Raw genomic sequence first — 19,751 nt, forward strand, 5'->3', positions numbered from 1 at the left:
TCCCTGCCCCCTGCTACTTTCCCCTTTTCTTTGGCCTCAAGTTCTGATGAGAATAGCAGTTGTGAAATGGGCATTTGGTGACTCTTCTGTAAAGAAAGCAGAACCTTACCAGTTGGAGGTGCTTGTCCCTTGGGTTCAGAAAGCTATTTTTTTTAACATCTTTATTGGAGTATAATTGCTTTACAATGTTGTGTTAGTTTCTGCTGTATAAAAAAGTGAATCAGCTATATGTATACATATATCCCCATATCCCCTCACTCTTGCATCTCCCTCCCACCCTCCCTCTAGGTGGTCACAAAGCACTGAGATGATCTCCCTGTCCTATGCAGCTACTTCCCACTGGCTATCTAGTTTACATTTAGTATATATGTCAATGCCACTCTCTCACTTCGTCCCAGCTTACACTTTGTCTCCACTCCCCATGTCCTCAAGTCTATTCGCTGCATCTGCATCTTTATTCCTGTCCTGACCCTAGGTTCATGAGAACCATTTTTTTTCCCTTAGATTCCATATATGTGTTAGCATACGGTATTTGTCTTTCTCTTTCTGACTTACTTCACTCTGTATGACAGACTCTAGGTCCATCCACCTCACAACAAATAACTCAATTTCGTTTCTTTTTATGGCTGAGTAATATTCCATTGTATATATGTGCCACATCTTCTTTATCCATTCATCTGTCGATGGACACTTAGGTTGCTTCCATGCCCTGGCTGTTGTAAATAGTGCTGCAATGAACAGTGGGGTACATGACTCTTTTTGAATTATGGTTTTCTCAGGGTATGTGCCCAGTAGTGGGATTGCTGGGTCATACAGTAGTTCTATTTTTAGTTTTTAAAGGAGCCTCCATACTGTTCTCCATAGTGGCTGTATCAATTTACGTTCCCACCAACAGTGCAAGAGGGTTCCCTTTTCTGTACACCCTCTCCAACATTTATTGTTAGTGGTTTCTTTGATGATGGCTATTCTGACTGGTGTGAGGTGATACCTAGTTGTAGTTTTGATTTGCATTTCTCTAATGATTAGTGATGTTGAGCATCCTTTCATGTGTTTGTTGGCCATCTGTGTATCTTCTTTGGAGAAATGTCTGTTTAGTTCTTCTGCCCATTTTTGGATTGGGTTGTTTTTTATTTTGATATTGAGCTGCATGAGTTGCTTGTATGTTTTGGAGATGAATCTTTTGTCAGTTGCTTCATTTGCAAATATTTTCTCCCATTCTGAGGGTTGTCTTTTTGTCTTGTTTATGATTTCCTTTGCTGTGCAAAAGCTTTTAAGTTTCATTAGGTCCAATTTGTTTGTTTTTATTTCCATTTCTCTAGGAGGTGGGTCAAAAAGGATCTTGCTGTGATTTATGTCATAGAATGTTCTGCCTATATTTTCCTCTAAGCGTTTTATAGTGTCTGGCCTTACATTTAGGTCTTTAATCCATTTGGAGATTATTTTTGTGGATGGTGTTAGGGAGTGTTCTAATTTCATTCTTTTATATGTAGCTGTCCAGTTTTCCCAGCACCACTTATTGAAGAGGCTGTCTTTTCTCCATTGTATATTCTTGCCTCCTTTATCAAGATAAGGTGACCATATCTGCATGGGTTTATCTCTTGGCTTTCTGTTCTGTTCCATTGATCTGTATTTCTGTTTTTGTGCCAGTACCATACTGTCCTGATTGTTGCAGCTTTTTAGTGTAGTCTGAAGTCAGGGAGCCAGATTCCTCCAGGCTCTTTGCTTTCTCAAGCTCTTTTCTTTCTCAGGCTGTTTTCTTTCTCAAGATTGCTTTGGCTATATGGGGTCTTTTGTGTTCCCATACAAATTGTGACATTTTTTTGTTCTAGTTCTGTGAAAAATGCCATTGGTTGTTTGATAGGGATTGCATTGAATCTGTAAATTGCTTTGGGTAGTAGAGTCATTTTCACAATGTTGATTCTTCCATTTCAAGAACATGGTATATCTCTCCATCTGTTTGTATTATCATCTTTAATATCTTTCATCAGTGTCTTACAGTTTTCTGCATACAGCTCTTTTGTCTCCTTAGGTAGGTTTTTTCCTAGGTATTTTATTCTTTTTGTTGCAGTGGTAAATGGGAGTGTTTCCTTAATTTCTCTTTCAGATTTCTCATCATTAGTGTATAGCAGTGCAAGAGATTTCTGTGCATTAATTTTGTATCCTGCTACTTTACCAAATTCATTGATTAGCTCTAGTAGTTTTCTGGTAGAATGTTTAGGATTCTCTATGTACAGTATCATGTTATCTGCAAACAGTGACAGTTTTATTTCTCCTTTTCTGATTTGGATTCCTTTTACTTATTTTTCTTCTCTGAATGCTGTGGCTAAATCTTCCAAAACTATGTTGAATAATAGCGGTGAGAGTGGGCAGCCTTTTCTTGTTCCTGATCTTAGAGGAAATGGTTTCAGTTTTTCACCACTGAGAATGATGGTGGCTGTGGGTTTTCATATATGACCTTCATTATGTTGAAGTAGGTTCTCTGTATGCCTACTTTCTGGAGAGTTTTTATCATAAATGGGTGTTGAATTTTGTCAGAAGCTTTTTCTGCATCTATTGAGATTATCATATGGTTTTTATCCTTAAGTTTGTTAGTGTGGTGTATCACATTGATTGATTTGTGTATATTGAAGAATCCTTGCATTCCTGGGGTAAACCCCACTTGATCATGGTGTATGATCCTTTTAATGTGCTGCTGGATTCTGTTTGCTAGTATTTTGTTGAGGATTTTTGCATCTATGTTCATCAGTGACATTGGCCCGTAGTTTTCTTTCTTTGTGACATCTTTGTCTCGGTTTGGTATCAGGGTGAGTGTGGCCTCGTAGAATGAGTTTGGGAGTGTTCCTTCTTCTGCTGCATTTTGGAAGTGTTTGAGAAGGCTAGGTGTTAGCTCTTCTCTAAATGTTTGATAGAATTCACCTTTGAAGCCATCTGGTCCTGGGCTTTTGTTTGTTGGAAGATTTTTAATCACAGTTTCAATTTCAGTGCTTGGTCTGTTTATATTTTCTATTTCTTCCTGATTCAGTCTCGAAAGTTGGTACTTTTGTAAGAATTTGTCCATTTCTTCTAGGTTGTCCATTTTATTGGCATATAGTTGCTTGTAGTGATCTCTCATGATCCTTTGTATTTCTGCAGTGTCAGTTATTCTCTTTTTTCATTTGTAATTCTGTTGATTTCAGTCTTCTCCCTCTTTTTCTTGATGAGTCTGGCTAATGGTTTATCAATTTTGTTTATCTTCTCAAAGAGCTAGCTTTTAGTTTTATCGATCTTTGCTATTGTTTACTTCATTTCTTTTTCGTTTATTTCTGATCTATCTTTATGATTTCTTTCCTTCTGCTAACTTTGGGGTTTTTTTGTTCTCCTTTCTCTAATTGCTTTAGTTGTAAGGTTAGGTTCTTTATTTGAGATGTTTCTTGTTTCTTGAGGTAGGATTGTATTGCTATAAAACGTCCCTCTTAGAACTGCTTTTGCTGCATCCCATAGGTTTTTTTTTTTTGTTTTTAACATCTTTATTGGGGTATAATTGCTTTACAATGGTGTGTTAGTTTCTGATTTATAACAAAGTGAATCAGCTATACATATACATGTGCTCCCATGTGTCTTCCCTCTATCCCATAGGTTTTGGGTCGTCGTGTTTTCATTGTCATTCGCTTCTAGGTATTTTTTGATTTCCTCTTTGATTTCTTCAGTGATCTCTTGGTTATTTAGTAGTGTATTGTTTAGCCTCCACGTGTTTGTATTTTTTACAGTTTTTTTTCCTGTATTTGATACCTAGTCTCATAGTGTTGTGGTTGGAGGAGATACTTGATACAATTTCAGTTTTTTAAAATTTACCAAGGCTTGATTTGTGACCCAAGATGTGATCTATCCTGGCGAATGTTCCGTGAGCACTTGAGTAGAAAGTTTATTCTGTTGATTTTGGATGGAATGTCCTATAAATCTCAATTAAGTCCATCTTGTTTAATATGTCATTTAAAGCTTGTGTTTCCTACTTATTCTCATTTTGGATGATCTCTCCATGAGTGAAAATGGGGTGTTAAATCCCCTACTCTGGTCGTGGTACTGTCAATTTCCCCTTTTATGACTGTTAGCATTTGCCTTATGTATTGCGCTGCTCCTACGTTGGGTGCATAATATTTACAATTGTTATATCTTCTTCTTGGATTGATCCCTTGAACATTATGTAGTGTCCTTCTTTGTCTCTTCTAATAGTCTTTATTTTAAAGTCTATTTTGTCTGATATGAGAATTGCTATTCCAGCTTTATTTTGGTTTCCATTTGCATGGAATATCTTTTTCCATCCCCTCACCTTTAGTCTGTATGTGTCCCTAGGTCTGAAGGTGTCTCTTGTAGACAGCATATCTATGGGTCTTGTTTTTGTATCCATTCAGCCAGTCTGTGTCTTTTGGTTGGAGCATTTAATCCATTTACATTTAAGGTAATTATCGATATGTATGTTCCTATTACCTTTTTTTAAATTGTTTTGGGTTTGTTTTTGTAGGTCTTTTCCTTCTCTTGTGTTTCCTGCCTAGAGAAGTTCCTGTAGCATTTGTTGTAAAGCTGGTTTGGTGGTGCTGAATTCTCCTAACTTTTGCTTGTCTGTAAAGGTTTTAATTTCTGTGTCAAATCTGAATGAGATCCTTGCTGGGTAGAGTAATCTTGGTTGTAGGTTTTTCCCTTTCATCACTATTTCCTTTACCATGTTAGGGAAGTTTTCAACTGTAATCTCTTCAAATATTTTCTCAGTCCCTTTCTCTTCTTCTTCTGGGACTCCTATAATTTGATTGTTGGTGTGTTTAATGTTGTCACAGAGGTCTCTGAACTTGTCTTCAATTCTTTTTTCTTTATTCTGCTCTGCTGTAGTTTTTTCCACTATTTTATCTTCCAGGTCACTTATCCATTCTTCTGCCTCAGTTATTCTGCTGTTGATTCCTTCTAGAGAATTTTTAATTTCATTTGTGGTGTTGTTCATCACTGTTTCTGTGCTCTTTAGTTCTTCTAGTTCTTTGTTAAACATTTCTTGTATTTTCTCCATTTTATTTCCAAGATTTTGGATCATCTTTACGATCATTACTTTGATTTCGTTTTCAAGTAGACTGCCTATTTCCTCTTCATTTGTTTGGTCTGGTGGGTTTTTACCTTCCTTCTTTGTCTGCTTCATATTTCTCTGTCTTTTCATTTTGTGTAACTTACTATGTTTGGGGCATCCTTTTTGTAGGCTGCATGTTCATAGTTCTGTTGTTTTTGGTGTCTGCCCCCAGTGGGTGAGGTTGGTTCGGTGGCTTGTGTAGGCTTCCTGGTGGAGGGGACTGGTGCCTGTGTTCTCGTGGGTGGGGCTGGATCTTGTCTTTCTGGTGGGCAGGGCCGTGTCCGGTGGTGTGTTTTGGGGTATCTGTGAACTTAGTATGATTTTAGGCAGCCTCTCTGCTAATGGGTGGGGTTGGGTTCCTGTCTTGCTGGTTGTTTGGCATGGGATGTCCAGCATTGGAGCTTGCTGGCCATTGGGTGGAGCTAGGTCGTAGCGTTGAGATGGAGATCTCTGGGAGAGCTCTCGCCAATTGATATTACCTGGGGCCGGGAGGTCTCTGGTGGTCCAGTGTCCTGAAGTCAGCTCTCCCACCTCAGAGGCTCAGCCCTGGCACCAGGCCAGAGCACCAAGACCCTGTCAGCCACACGGCTCAGAAGAAAAGGGAGAAAAAAAAGAAAGAAAATAAAAAACTTTTTTTAATTATTAAAATAAAAAAATTTAAAAACTAATAATAGGGCTTCCCTGGTGGCGCAGTGGTTGGGGGTCCGCCTGCCGATGCAGGGGACGCGGGTTCGTGCCCCGGTCTGGGAGGATCCCACGTGCCGCGGAGCGGCTGGGCCCGTGAGCCATGGCCGCTGAGCCTGCGCGTCCGGAGCCTGTCCTCCGCAACGGGAGAGGCCACAGCAGTGGGAGGCCCGCGTAACGCATAAAAAAAAAAAAAAAAAAAAACTAATAATAAAAAAGAACAACCAAACCAGTAAATAAATCCATGAATGATAACCGGCGCTAAAAACTCATCTAAGGTAAACATAAAAATCAGAAACAAATCAGTTGCAGACAGGAAACCCCAAGTCTACAGTTGCTCCCAAAGTCCACCACCTCAATTTTGGGGTGATTTGTTGTCTCTTCAGGTATTTCACAGATGCAGGGTACGTTAAGTTGATTGTGGGAGTTTAATCCGCTGCTCCTGAGGCTGCTGCGAGAGATTTCCCTTTCTCTTCTTTGTTCGCACAGCTCCTGGGGTTCAGCTTTGGTTTTGACCCCACCTCTGTGTGTAGGTCGACCTCAGGCATCTGTTCCCACCCAGGCAGGAGGGGGTTAAAGCAGCGGCTGACTGGGGGCTCTGGCTCATTCAGGCCAGGGGGAGGGAAGGATATGTTAGTTATAATTGGAATGCAGGGGGAGCCTGCGGCGGCAGAGACCAGCATGGCATTGCAACAGCCTGAGGCGCGCCGTGTGTTCTCCTGGGGTAGTCGTCCCTGGATCACGGGACCCTGGCAGTGGTGGGCTGCACAGGCTCCCCAGGGGGAGTGTGGATAGTGACCTGTGTTGGCACTTCAGATTCTTGGTGGCTGCAGCAGCAGCGTTAGTGTTTCATTCCCGTCTCTGATGTCCGAGCTGATAGCCTTGGCTTGCGCCCGTCTCTGAAGCTCTTTTAGGTGGTACTCTGCTTTCTGTGGGCAGACGAGGAAGGAATCTCCTCTCCTTGCGCACCCCGAAACAATGGTGTCTTGCCTCTTAGGCAGGTCCAGACTTTTTCCTGGACTCCTTCCCTGCTAGCTGTGGTGCACTAGTCCCTTCAGGCTGTGTTCACGCAGCCAACCCCAGTCCTCTCCCTGGGGTCTGACCTCCGAAGCCGGAGCCTCAGCTCCCAGTCCCCACCCGCCCTGGCGGCTGAGCAGACAAGCCTCTCAGGCTGGTGAGTGCTGGTCGGCACTGATCATCTGTGCGGGGATCTCTCCACTTTGCCCTCTGCACCCCTGTGGCTGCGCTCTCGTCTGTGGCTCAGAAGTTGCCCCACTCCGCCACCCACTGTCTCCACCCATGAAGGGGCGTCCTAGTATGTGGAAACCTTTCCTCCTTTGTAGCTCCCTCCCACTGGTGCAGGTCCCTTCCCTATTCTTTTGTCTCTGTTTTTTCTTTTTTCTTTTGCCCAACCCAGGTACGTGGGGAGTTTCTTGCCTTTTGGGAGGTCTGAGGTCTTCTGCCGGCATTCAGTAGGTGTTCTGTAGGAGTTGTTCCACATGTAGATGTATTTTTTTTGTTTGTTTGTTTTTGTTTTGTTTGCGGTACGCGGGCCTCTCACTGTTGTGGCCTCTCCCATTGCGGAGCACAGGCTCCGGACGCGCAGGCCCAGTGGCCATGGCTCACGGGCCCAGTCGCTCCGCGGCATGTGGGATCTTCCCAGACCGGGGCACGAACCCATGTCCCCTGCATCGGCAGGCGGACTCTCAACCACTGCGCCACCAGGGAAGCCCTGTAGATGTATTTTTTATGTATTTGTGGGGAGGAAGGTGATCTCCATGTCTTACTCCTCCACCATCTTGAAGGTCCCCCAGAAAGCTATTTTGAATTGAGTAGCAAATAACTGAGGAATGTAATCAGTCCTCCTCCCGCTACACTTGATATCTAACACCTTTTAAGCCTCTGTGACACTTCCTTTCTAATTGCAGGAGCAGTTTCACCATGGCATAAAAGGCCATCCACATTAGCAAGTCAGGCATTGCTTGGCCTGGCCTTGGCCACAGGGGCTCCTCAAGGTGAGAACCTGTCAAGTGGCAGTGTTTGTAGAGTGTGGCACTTCTAAAGTGTAATTCTTGTCTTGGAAGACTAACTGGTTAGTGCAGGCCAGCCTGCCGGCCTTGCACTGGTAATGAAGAAGTTTTTGGTTAGCAAAAAATTGTAGCTGATTTTTCTCTCCCCAGCAAGGAGAACTTATCCATTTAAAATAATAGCCATAAAACCCCTGAAAGATATAACTTAAGAGGTAAAGTGCCCTGCCTGAGGCTTCATGACTAGTTAATGAAGAAATAACTGAAGCATCCAGTTGTGGCCTCTGGTGCTCCTCTCACCGTCCACATGTCCCCTTTTCATCAGTGCTTGTCTTCCTCCTGTCTCTTTTCCTGGAATCTCCCTTCTGGAGTAGGTAGTCGGCTACTTTATACCTAAGCATGAGTGTAAAATACAATAAAATAGGCCTTTGGTGTTGAGAAACAGCTTTTGTGTCTTTTAAAGACAAAAAACAAAAATAAAGCAAAACAGGAGCCACACGAACGACAAGGATGCTGATCTCTTCTCAGTGACTCGACTTGTGGAGATACTAGGTTCTAGCAGGGCTTCATCTTCTCCCCTAATGACTACCCCATCTCCTAGGATAAAAACTTTCTCAGGTGCTGTAATTGGAACCAAAAGTAAACAGATGAGGAGTTTTAATGAAGCAGCATTACGTGTAGACACCTGCTCTGTGAATGCTCAGCAGACCCGGGGTGTGCCGTTGAGAGCGGGGGGGGGGGGGGGGGGGGGGGGGGGTCAGGCCGCGTGTGAATAGGCAGCGGTATGAGTGGAGAAGAGCTCCTGGCCTGTAGAAATACACATTTGTGGGTTGAATTGGTGGGTCTGGCTCCCATGGAGCTTAGGACCCAGTCTGACTGGCAGATTTGAGGGCCATGCATCTCATTCCCTCCCAGTCTTTGTGAAGGTGTGTGTGACGTGTATGAAAGTTTGCATCCCGGGAGCTGTCACGGTCTTTTCACTCCTGTTTCCAGAGTTTTAAGTAGGTTTTCTGTTCATTTGAACAGGAGGGTGTGCAGCCAGCTGAGCACAGCCTGTGCGTGAGGGGATCCAAACCAGCAGTGAAGTCGTTTCCCAGCTGCCCTGAGTGGGACAGTGTCAGTATAGTGGGGCTTACCAGGCTCCTGAGGTGTCCACGTCACCTTACCTCTCTGGGTCTGTGAGATTGGAGCAGGGTCGATGCATGTGCTCGTGGACAGGAGGGGACTCTACGGGGCTGAGGCTGGGTGTAAGCTGGGTACGTGGAACGGGGACTGGCAGAGAGCTAGCCTGCACCCCGCAGGGGGCCCCGTGACGCGTTACCAGTATTCACCTCCCAGCTCAGATGGTGTGCAGTAAATGCACAGTGTGTATCTCCAGCAAAAAGCCGAGTGTCACCTGAACCCCCAGTATAATCCACAGTGGATTGTGTGTGAAAGAAAATTAATGTGAACAATGGATCCCCCCCCTTCTATTGTGGTGAAACATATATAACCTAAAATTTACTGTCTTAACGATTTTTAAGTGTCGAGTTCACTGCTATTAAAAACATTCACACTGTTGTGCAACTAACACTACCATCCATCCCCTTAACTCATTTCGTCTTGTAAAACTGAAACTCTGTCCATTAAACACTGACTCCCCGTTCCTCCTTCCCTCTGACCCCTGGAAACCAGGATTTCTACTCTGTCCTTATGCCATAACTACAGATATTTTCATCTCTAAAAGTGTTGTAAACCTAATTTTATTAAAATTGATTTTGAATTAAACCCCATGGCTTTTTAATTTTTTAGTGGGTAGGGTGGGACTATGATGGACGAGTACGGATATTAGACTCCAGCTGTCACGTGTTGGTCCTGGGCATTGCGCGGAGGCACAGTTGAAGGAAGGAAACACAGTCAGTTCACGGCGGTGTAAGTATAAACACCAGGATTACGTATGTAGCATAAAAACAGTTGCACAGTGCCTGCATCCCTGCAACCTGCTTTCCAAGTAGAAACGAGACTGCTTAGGGTTGATGCGACGGCTCGGGGCTGCTGGTTCACCTCCTTTCCTAAAAGAAGACTGGTGCACAGTGTGTTCTCCTGTGTTTTCTCTGTACTCGATGACTCAAACCCCATTTGATTCTAGTTCAGGTGAAGTCTTTCTCTTGCAGACTTTTTTTTTTTTTTTTTTTTTTTTTTTTTTTTTTTTTTTTTTTTTTTGCGGTATATGGGCCTCTCACTGTTGTGGCCTCTCCCGTTGCGGAGCACAGGCTCCGGACGCGCAGGCTCAGTGGCCATGGCTCACGGGCCCAGCCGCTCCGCGGCATGTGGGATCTTCCCGGATCGGGATACGAACCCGTGTCCCCTGCATCGGCAGGCGGACTCCCAACCACTGCGCCACCAGGGAAGCCCTCTTGCAGACTTTTATATGCTCTGCAGTCCGCTCTCTGTCCTTCTCCTTTCCTTCTGTTTGTAAGTTCAGTGAAGACAGTTGGTGGTGGCAGGTGAGGAGAATCAGAGCCCAGGTCTGAGAAACGAGGGTATGGAGCAGGGGTGTTCTCCCCCTGGCCACAGCAGGTGACGTGAGTGCAGCTGTGCCCCGGCAGCAGCTCACCTGCAGCTTCTTGGAAATGCACATTCCTGGACCCAGCCCTGACGGGTCAGGGTGTGGGTTCATCCAGACAAGTCATGTCAACCTTGAGCCTGGATCCCTCATCTAAATGCCTGACATCAGGTAGTTGTGAGGATTAAATATGTAAACAGCTCAGCTTGTAGTAGGTGCTAAACGTTCCTTCTTTTTTTTTTTTTTTTACTTACAAAGCATTATCCCTGTCTATCCTGCTGTTATTTACCGCTTGTAGGTAGGCAGGATAGGTGTCCATTCTCATTTACAGGTGAAGACGCTTCTGAAGGCTCATAAGCAGCCACGGTCCCCTTCACAATGGTCAGTCTCCTTCTGTCAGCTCAGCTCATCTTCTTCTTTTTTTTTTTTTTTTTGTGGTACACGGGCCTCTCACTGTTGTGGCCTCTCCCGTTGCGGAGCACAGGCTCCGGACGCGCAGGCTCAGTGGCCATGGCTCACGGGCCTAGCCGCTCTGCGGCATGTGGGATCTTCCCAGACCGGGGCACGAACCCGCGTCCCCTGCATCAGCAGGCGGACTCTCAACCACTGCGCCACCAGGGAATCCCTCATCTTCTTTTATTTGGAAAGACTTCTCCCTGTTTGTATTCCTCTTCCTGTTTGTTCAGTGATAAGTAGCTCAACCATAGTCCACCAGAATGCGCTTGTCTTCATTCTGTTGTAGGTTGAATCAGCCTTCGTATTCCTCAAGGTATTTTGTCTCCTTTTGTAAAGATTTCCATCAAAAAGTGCATTCTCAGTCGCTTTTGATACACGTTTGTGATGTGGAGATTGTCGAAGTCAGACTCTACTTCAATCTGAGACTTTAGGAGCTTTAGAAATTCTGAAATGTAATAGGAAAATATGACAAAACTCGTTCAAATGGGTGTTTTAAATTTGGTATGAAATGATTTGTCACTGAAATATTACTCTGGTTTTAAGGACCGTGGCTCATTAAAAATGCTTTTCTGTACTTTAGACTTGGTTGTCTTTCATGAGGATATTCCATCCAAATTACAGATATATGAAATATTTTCAATACATTAGTGCAGAGTGACCTTATTCACAATATCCTGGATTCACCCTTGACTTTCTGACTTTGGAAGTGCGACTCTGTCTTAAGCTCTATGTGTACACCATCCAGATTGCTTTGAACACATCTGTACACAACCCTCCTTACTCCTGAGTAGAGGGAAATAGACAATACTGTGCTTTAAAACGTTGAAGGTCCCTAAAGCAGTTTTTTCCTAATCAGTGTTTCCATTAAAATAAATAAACTCACTAGTGCTTGAATTAATTAGCTTCTAGTAATGTTGGATGTCAGGTTAGCAACTTGTACAGTTTCTAAGTAAAAGTGATCATTTAAAATAGAAATTCAGAGTGACAATGTGTCCTTTATTTTAAAAATAAATGCTGGCACTTCAGAGAACCTTGTTTGCTAGGATTTATTTTAATATCCATATAGAATTGGAGGATAATTAATAACCTGCTTCAGAGACCTCTTTTGTCAGTGAGATTAGTGTGACTGTCAGATTTGAAAGCTTACTTGTTTATGGTTTATTTCCTATGTTACACATTTTTTAAAATTTATACTTCTGATTAGAGATATGTCTGTTACAGTGATTTTAGTTATGACCATGAGGGTAATTAAAAGATTTTCCTATCTCTTCATACTTGACTTTTCAACTATTCTTTAAAATTTGAGCAGGGACTGTCTTGAATTATCTCCTTCCACATTCTTGGTTTTACACAGCACATTTCAGTTTTTGGAAACTGAAGTTTGTCTACAGCCACTTCTGGAAACACTTGGTTGCTCAGTATAGCACCAAATGGGTCCCAGGAGGATCTGTGCTCCAGCCTCCCTGGGGTAGTAAAGGCTCCTCCTTCAGGAGTCTCAGCATGGAAATTAAGTCCTGGGGCTGGGGGTGGGGGTGTCGCACTGCTGGGTGAGACCCAGGAGAGCAGAGGAGAGGAGACGTGGCCAGCCCCAGGCCACACCCTAGCTGACTGACACTGACCACATGGTCAGCGCTTGTCCTCAGCTTCTGCAGGATCCCGTTGGCGCTACTCCTCAGATTCCTGAAATTGTTAGGCTCCCCTGAGCTGGAATTTTTAGGTCCAGACTCAGAAGTCGTGGTGTGTGCTCTCAGGTTCCTTACATAAGGTACAAAAAAACACTGCAACCATGCAAATAATCTGAAGCAATTACTGTTTTCTCATTCAAGGCATTGCCCTTTAGTTTCTTTTTTTTAAAGCGTATTTTATTTATTTATTTATTTATTTATGGCTGCATTGGGTCTTTGTTGCTGGGCGAGGGCTTTCTCTAGTTGTGGTGAACGGGGGCTACTCTTCGTTGCAGTGCATGGGCTTCTCACTGTGGTGGCTTCTCTTGTTGCAGAGCACGGGCTCTAGGCACGTGGGCTTCAGGAGTTGTGGCTCACGGGATCTGGAGCGCAGGCTCAGTAGTTGAGGCTCATGGGCTTAGTTGCTCCGCGGCATGTGGGATCTTCCCGGACCAGGGCTCGAACCCATGTCCCCTGCATTGGCAGGTGGATTCTTAACCACTGTGCAACCAGGGAAGCCCGACCTTTAGTTTATTCATTGAAAGCCTTTGGCAGTGCAAGTTTTTTGCCCCATTTGGTGGGGTTTTGAGTTTCAGGTTACTTGCTTGGCTGGTACAGCAGGGAGCTCCCAGCCTGGGACATGGGCTTCTGCTCCTTGCTCAGACTTTGGGAGGTACTTTGCTTGGCGTGTGATTTGAGGGGTTTCCCAGTGTGATGTGTGCCTCCTGCCCTGAGGCTGCAAGCCCTTCTGCCTTTTGTTCCCTTCAGTAGAACGTTGTTGCATGTTGAAAATCAAGAAAACTAGAGAAGCAAGGTCAGAAGAGGCCTGGGGAGGGAGTGAGGTCAACAACAGTAGGAAGTGGTGAAAATTGAGATGAACTGGGAAGTCCATATTCTGTGTAATTAAACATAGCATCAAGGGAAGGAGAAGGCAAACTACAGATGGGAGAGAATATTTGCAAAAGACGTCTGATAAAGGACTGTTACCCACAATATACAATGAACTCTTTAAACTCAATAAGAAAACAAACAATCCAAATAAAAAATGGACAGGAAATCTGAAAAGACACCTCACCAAAGAAGATACAGATGGCAAATATGCTTATGAAAAGATGCTCCACATCGTGTGTCATCAGGAAAATGCAAATTAAATCAATGAGATATCACTACACACCTATTAGCATGGCCAAAATCTGGAACACTGACAACACCAAATGCTGGTAAGGGTGTGGAGCAACCAGAACTCTCAGTCACTGCTGGTAGGAATGCAAAATGGTACAGCCAGTTTGGAAGACAGTTTGGTGGTTTCTTACAAAACTAAACGTACTCTTACCATGTGATCCAGCAATCACGTTCCTTGGTATTTACCCAAAGGAGTTGAAAACTTATGTCCACAAAAAAACCTTGCACATGGATGCTCACAGCAGCTTTATTCATAACTTTCAAAACTCGGAAGTTTTGTCCTTCAGTAGGTGAATAAACTGTGGTCCATCCAGACAGTAGAATATTATTCAGCCAAAAAAAGAGCTATCAAGCCATGAAGAGACATGGAGGAACCCTAGATGCACAGAATGTCCAAGACCAAGAGTGAACCCTAATGTCAACTGTGGACTCTGGGTGATGATGATGTGTCCCTGTAAGTTCACCAGTTCTAACAAATGTCCCATCTGGTGGGGGATCTTGATAGTGGAGGATGTTGATCGTGGGGCAGGCTGTGCATAAATAGGGGCAGGGGATACATGGGGAATCTCTGTCCCTTCCTCTCGATTTTCCTGTGAACCTAAAACTCTCTAAAAATAAAGCTAATTTAAAAGAAAAAAAGATAATAGTAAAGGCTGTGTGAGGGAAGTGGCCTGTGGTGTTGTGTGTCCAGGATTTCCCTGTTAATATACATATAGCCAAATTACGCAAAACGTAACTGTGACATTAGCTAATTCACTGAAAAGTTAATCACAGAATCAGTGATTAACTCCAGAACTGGCAGGATGCAGAGATCACCTTGCTCTGACTTCTCATCTTACGGGTAGTGACTCCAGCATTGTGACCAGGAATGCAGTCAGAGTGGCACAGATGGAATTAGACCTGGGACGGTTTTGCTCAGGGTTTGCAGAGTTATGTTTTTAACCTGTTTTTCTTTAGTTTAATGAGCTGATCCATTCTTTGGCACCAGAAGCAGCACAGCTGCTTCATAGAGCTGTCTTTGACATAGAGAGTCAGAAACCAAAGGCTGTTATGTACAGTCTTCCCCCAAAAGCAGAATCACGATAAAGAATCCTCATGTTCAGCGTCTTTGCTTAAATGTGAGATTGTGGGACTCATGAGTGAAGTGTCACCACTGGTACACTAATTAGGTTTGTCTGTAGGTAAGTAAACCTCATTTTGCGCTGCCTGGAGTCAGACTCAGTGGCTTTACAGAGCCAGTGCTTTAACTTTACACTTATGTAGATGTTTATTCACCTGTAGTTGTGAAAATCAAGGAATTTGGGCTCAAAAATTGGTGAAAATGCTAAAGTTCGAACGTTTATGTATTAGTATATCACAGTGCATGTGTGGATATATTTAGAGCTCCACGATTTAAACACTTTTCTTGATTTTGTAATATTCAGGTGTAGCATTCTCAATTAACAGGTGTCAGAAGGATTAAATTTTGAGGGATATCTAAATTCACTGAATTTAAAGCTTTTCACTTAAAACGTTATCACAACTAAATGTAGCCAACAGTTTATGCCCTATGGATATTTATTGATTAAATGACATATATCAGACAACACACTTTGTTTTTAGTTTTATTTATTTATTTTATTGATGTATAGTTGATTTACAGTGCTGTGCCAATCTCTGCTGTGCAGCAAAGTGACTCAGTTATACACATTCTTTTTTTATATTCTTTTCCATTATGGCTTATCACAGCATGCTGAAGATAGTTTCCTGTGCTATACAGTAGGACCTTGTTGTTTATTCATTCTAGATGTAATAGTTTGCATCTACCAACCTCAGACTCCCAGTCCATCCCTCTCCCCCTCACCCTTAGCAACCACAAGTCTGTTCTCTATGTTTGTGAGTCTGTTTCTGTTTTGTACATAGGTTCATTGTGCCATATTTAGATTCCACATGTGATATTATATGGTGTTTGTCTTTAAAAATATGGAACGCTTCACGAATTTGAGTGTCATCCTTGAGGGGCCATGCTAATCTTCTCTGTATCGTTCCAATTTTAGTATATACGCTGCCGAAGTGAGCACTCACTTTAATACACAGATGTAGGCAGTATATTAACAAACCTTGGAAGTACAGTCAGTGCTTAAGATCTGTTATGTTTTCAGATCATCTGTATTATCTGAAGAGGCAAAATATTAAAAAGCTAAAAGGTTTTGTAATTTTCCAGTTTTCTACTTATTTGCGCAGAAGTGAAAGTTCTGTGGCTAATAGTTGATGGCAGCAGAACAGAAAGATAACAGAGTTTTGGGGTGTTGATAGCCCCAGGCTTTGAGCATAGAGGGAGGGCGCCAGGAAATGTGCAGGGCCAAGTGGTGGAGAGCAGAGAAAATGATGTGATGGACGTCAGGAAGACCCATGGGCCTCAGAGTCCAGTCAGGTTGAAAGAATTCATGTATTTCCCGGAGAGAGACACTGTCTCTTCCCATAGATACCCAAATTGTTTATAGTTGGGATATGCATCTTTATGTAAGCGTTCTTACTCAGAAAGCTGCTGTGGATATGGAAATACATTTTTTGTGTAATGCCGAAGTCATTTAAATTCATTTCTGACTTTCTTTTTTCTTCCCCATCCTAAATTAATCTCAAAGTCTCTGCATATACATACACGTCTTTAAAGTATATAATGCACAGTATGGCTGGTTTAAGCTCTGTATTACCATTACTTAAAAATTACATTTGATGTTTCACTTTTACTTCTGATCATTTTTTCAGTATGTCCATGTTTTAAATTTCACAGTGGAATTTCCAGCATCACCCCAGTTAGTGATGCTCCCTGATCTATATAAAAAGTGTCCACTATCTTAGCTTATTAATTAGCAATCTTGGTTCAAAATCTTTGGATCTACTGAAATTTGACACAGCCTTCTAAATTTTGTTGCATGACTTTTTTGTTTTAGTACTATTCATTAATTCAGATATTTTTCAGGGTGTAAGTAAAGTGAACTGTACCAGGAAGCAGTGAGCATGTCCTTGGTTATTCATGAGCTTGTATTGTGGGGAAAAGCATCGTTTTTCTCTGAGTTAAGCTTCATGTTTTCTCTGTTATCGCCAAGACTAGATAAAGGTTTTTTGTGGAAGAAGCAGCTGTTTAAAGTACCTTGTCACCCTCAGCATTTGCACATCTGTATGTCGGTTTCCCTGGTGTCAGCATCGACCCCTTCCCTCTGCAGCGTCAGAAGCAGGAGCGTGACTTCTAACCACATGGTGCGTTTGTAACTGGATGCACGCGGGGCAGGAGTATTACAGACAGCAAGAGACCGTGTCTGTCCTCCCTGTACTCAACTCAGAGTCGTGTTGGTGGGAGGGTTAGATTTCAGCCCAGTTTTGATGATGAAGGTGACGGATTGGGCCCTGAGAGAGGCTGTGCCACCGTCCTGCCTAAATGGCACCTCCTCTGGGACCTGTGGTGTGAATGCGGTCAGAGCAGCTTATCTGTCTGTCACGTCTTCCCGCAGGAATGGAGGCCCCGCTGGACGAATCGGTGATTGAGTGAGTGGGTTTGTGAGCCTGGAAAGTTCAGAAGTGGGACAGGCTTATGCTTTGCCTGTTTACTGGCTTTGGTCCAGCCTGGGCTCTTGCTCCAGTTGGCCTCCCATGCACGGCCTTATCCACAGTGTGCTTCCTGTGGCCACCGCACAATAGCAGTCCTGGAACATCATCCTCTGTGGGTCCCCTCAGAACCTAGGGGCAGCGGTGGGGAGGCTGAGTGCCAGCCTGAGGACCGGCCCAGACCCTATGGCCAGGAGAACGTCAGGCGCTGGTTAGCTCAGGCCTGGGCTACCTGAGCCAACCACCATGGCAGGGGCTGCAGGGGGAGGATGGATATCAAAGAAAAATCGGCCTGTTGTCAGCAAACAGATGGAAGTGGGTACTGGATGGGCAGCTTGAAAAGTTCATGCTAGTTCCATATGCAGAACCCAGGCTTGCAGATCTGACGTAGGAATTCCCATACTGTTGAAGTGGGTTAAATAGTGAAGTGGTCTTTAGACATGGTTGGAGTGGGTTAATGTAAAACAGTCCTTCTCACTTCCTCCTTAACAGTAAAACTGTTTACTTAGAGAGTCAGAGGAGATGAGGAATGGGCTGCTGGGATTGTTGTCCGGGGGGAAGAGACCTGTTATTGCACTTTGCAGGAACTTTCGTCACACCAGCTCTGGGGGCCTCTCCTGCCTCTCCTGTCCCATGAGGCAGTGATAGTTGCCCCGTTGCTACATTCCCAACTTATTGGACGTTTAGGTTTAGTTTTCCACCAAACTCAGTTCTCGAGGGGACAGAGCCTCTTGTGGACAGAGGAAGTGCCATGAAATCAGTGCTGCAGACCCGCACGCTCGTCTAGGAGCAGAGGGCCGTGCTGCTACGAGTCTGCACTGGCTTTAGTGTCGAAGGGGAAGTGCTGCCTGGACAGAACAGTGTTAGTTCCTTAGTCACTTCTCCACGACTCAGCTGGGCAGCGTTCTTGGGTACTCGGAGCTGGAGCTGATGGGAGAACCATTGTTTCCTGCTCACTTAGGGCCCTGAGCCAGTCCCAGTGCTGCAGCCCATCGTAAGACCACACATGGTTCTGAGGGGGAGCCTGATTCTGGAGTCGGTGCTTCTCCTAAGTTAGAGGGGAAGGTGGGTATTAATGTTTCCTTTATCGGTAAAATTCCCTCAGACCCCACCCACCCGGACAGCCATGCTCGGTGAAGCTCTGGCAGTCTCTCTGTGTTGTTTGAAGTGTGAACTTCACATGGAAGTGGAAGAATAGGTGTAGGATTTCACTGACATAATGTATTTCTTTCCAGTAGAATTGCACTGAAGAGGCTCCCACGTTTCCTCTGACCCTTAGATGGCACCTAAGTGTTGCCTGACCCTCTGGCTTGCTGCTGATATCAACAAGTGACATTTTATAGCAGCACAAATAGGGGTGCCTTGAGGTAAATTCAGTGTAACATAGGCGTGTTTGTAAAAGAAAGGGGCCATCTCTCTGCTACTGACACGTTTGCTTGGAGTATTGATTTTGTTCCAACTCTGATGGAAAATGATGAACGGCGTCCAGTCTAATCTTTCAAAAATTCATTAGAAGTCGTTCACAGTTTGTCTGCTTGTTTTTTTCCTCTCATGATCTGAGTATAATGAGGAATTCCTTTTGTCATCATCAGCAACAAGAAACTCGTCTCGTATTTTGCAAGTCCTTGGGCACTGTGGTGAGAGCAGGTGCCAGTGCCCTGTCCTCAGGGAGCTCTCAGACCAGGTGTGACAAGTGTGGGCAGGTTCGTGTGGTGGGAGGAATCTTCAGGGGAGAAAAAATCCACAGATCCTGTGACTCCTCTCAACCCCTCTTCTTTTTGTTTGTTTTTCATTTACCGTCTCTGAAATGGGGATGCACTTTACAATCAAGGGAGCAGCCTAGTTTAATTAGCGTATTTTTACCTTGGTGGTAGGTAATGTAATTTGCCTTGGACTAGATTTGATGAATACAGTAAGTACTCAGAGAGGGAGGGGGAGGTGTTTCAGGGAAAGAGAATGGGCTTGGCAAGGTGGGGACTTGTGCGTGGAATAAAGAGCCGTAGGGATGGGGGTGGGAAGGGGCTTTAGTGCCAAGCTGCAGCGTGGAGGCCGCGTGGACTGAGTGGGGCAGCGGAGTTCAGCATTAGAATGTTTCCATGGAATCAGGCATCCACAGGTGTTCGTCCCACCAGACCTGAATTTCTGCATTCCTTTCTTAAAACCCACAAGGTGAGGAAAAAGCTCTGGCGCGGGTGTGTTGTTATATCCAACAGCCATCTCTGGAAAGAGTCTAGACAGCTCTTTCAGGTTGGTGATGGCCTTGGACCTGGGAGTTGGGTCCCTGTTGAGCCTTGTGTCCCTGCGTGGGCACCAGGCAGAGCGGGACGGATGAAGGATTCTGGGCTCAGTGCAGATCACCTGCAAAGCAAGCTTGTCAGGAAAGGCTTGATGCCACATCACCCTGCAGTACCCTCAGGGGGTCCTGTGTGAGTCTAGGCTGACTCCATGTCATCCTCAGACTTCTGAAATGTGGGGGTTAAGTGTGGTTCTGTGTTATGCATAGGGTGACGACACGTACACCT

The 19,751-nt window shown here is 44.2% G+C and overlaps 1 protein-coding gene and 1 non-coding gene across 3 annotated transcripts in view; one reads left to right on the top strand and one right to left on the bottom strand.

Moving 5' to 3' along the window:
• The window catches only part of DIP2C (disco interacting protein 2 homolog C), a 372,892-nt gene that overhangs the window by 144,891 nt on the left and 208,250 nt on the right, over nucleotides 1–19,751 (top strand). The window lies entirely within an intron of this gene.
• On the bottom strand, nucleotides 15,601–15,704 carry LOC116750041. The gene has a single exon (XR_004348786.1). It is a non-coding gene; the product is annotated as a U6 spliceosomal RNA (small nuclear RNA).

The sequence above is a fragment of the Phocoena sinus genome, chromosome 2, assembly GCF_008692025.1.
Source record: "Phocoena sinus isolate mPhoSin1 chromosome 2, mPhoSin1.pri, whole genome shotgun sequence".
Lineage (NCBI taxonomy): Eukaryota > Metazoa > Chordata > Mammalia > Artiodactyla > Phocoenidae > Phocoena > Phocoena sinus.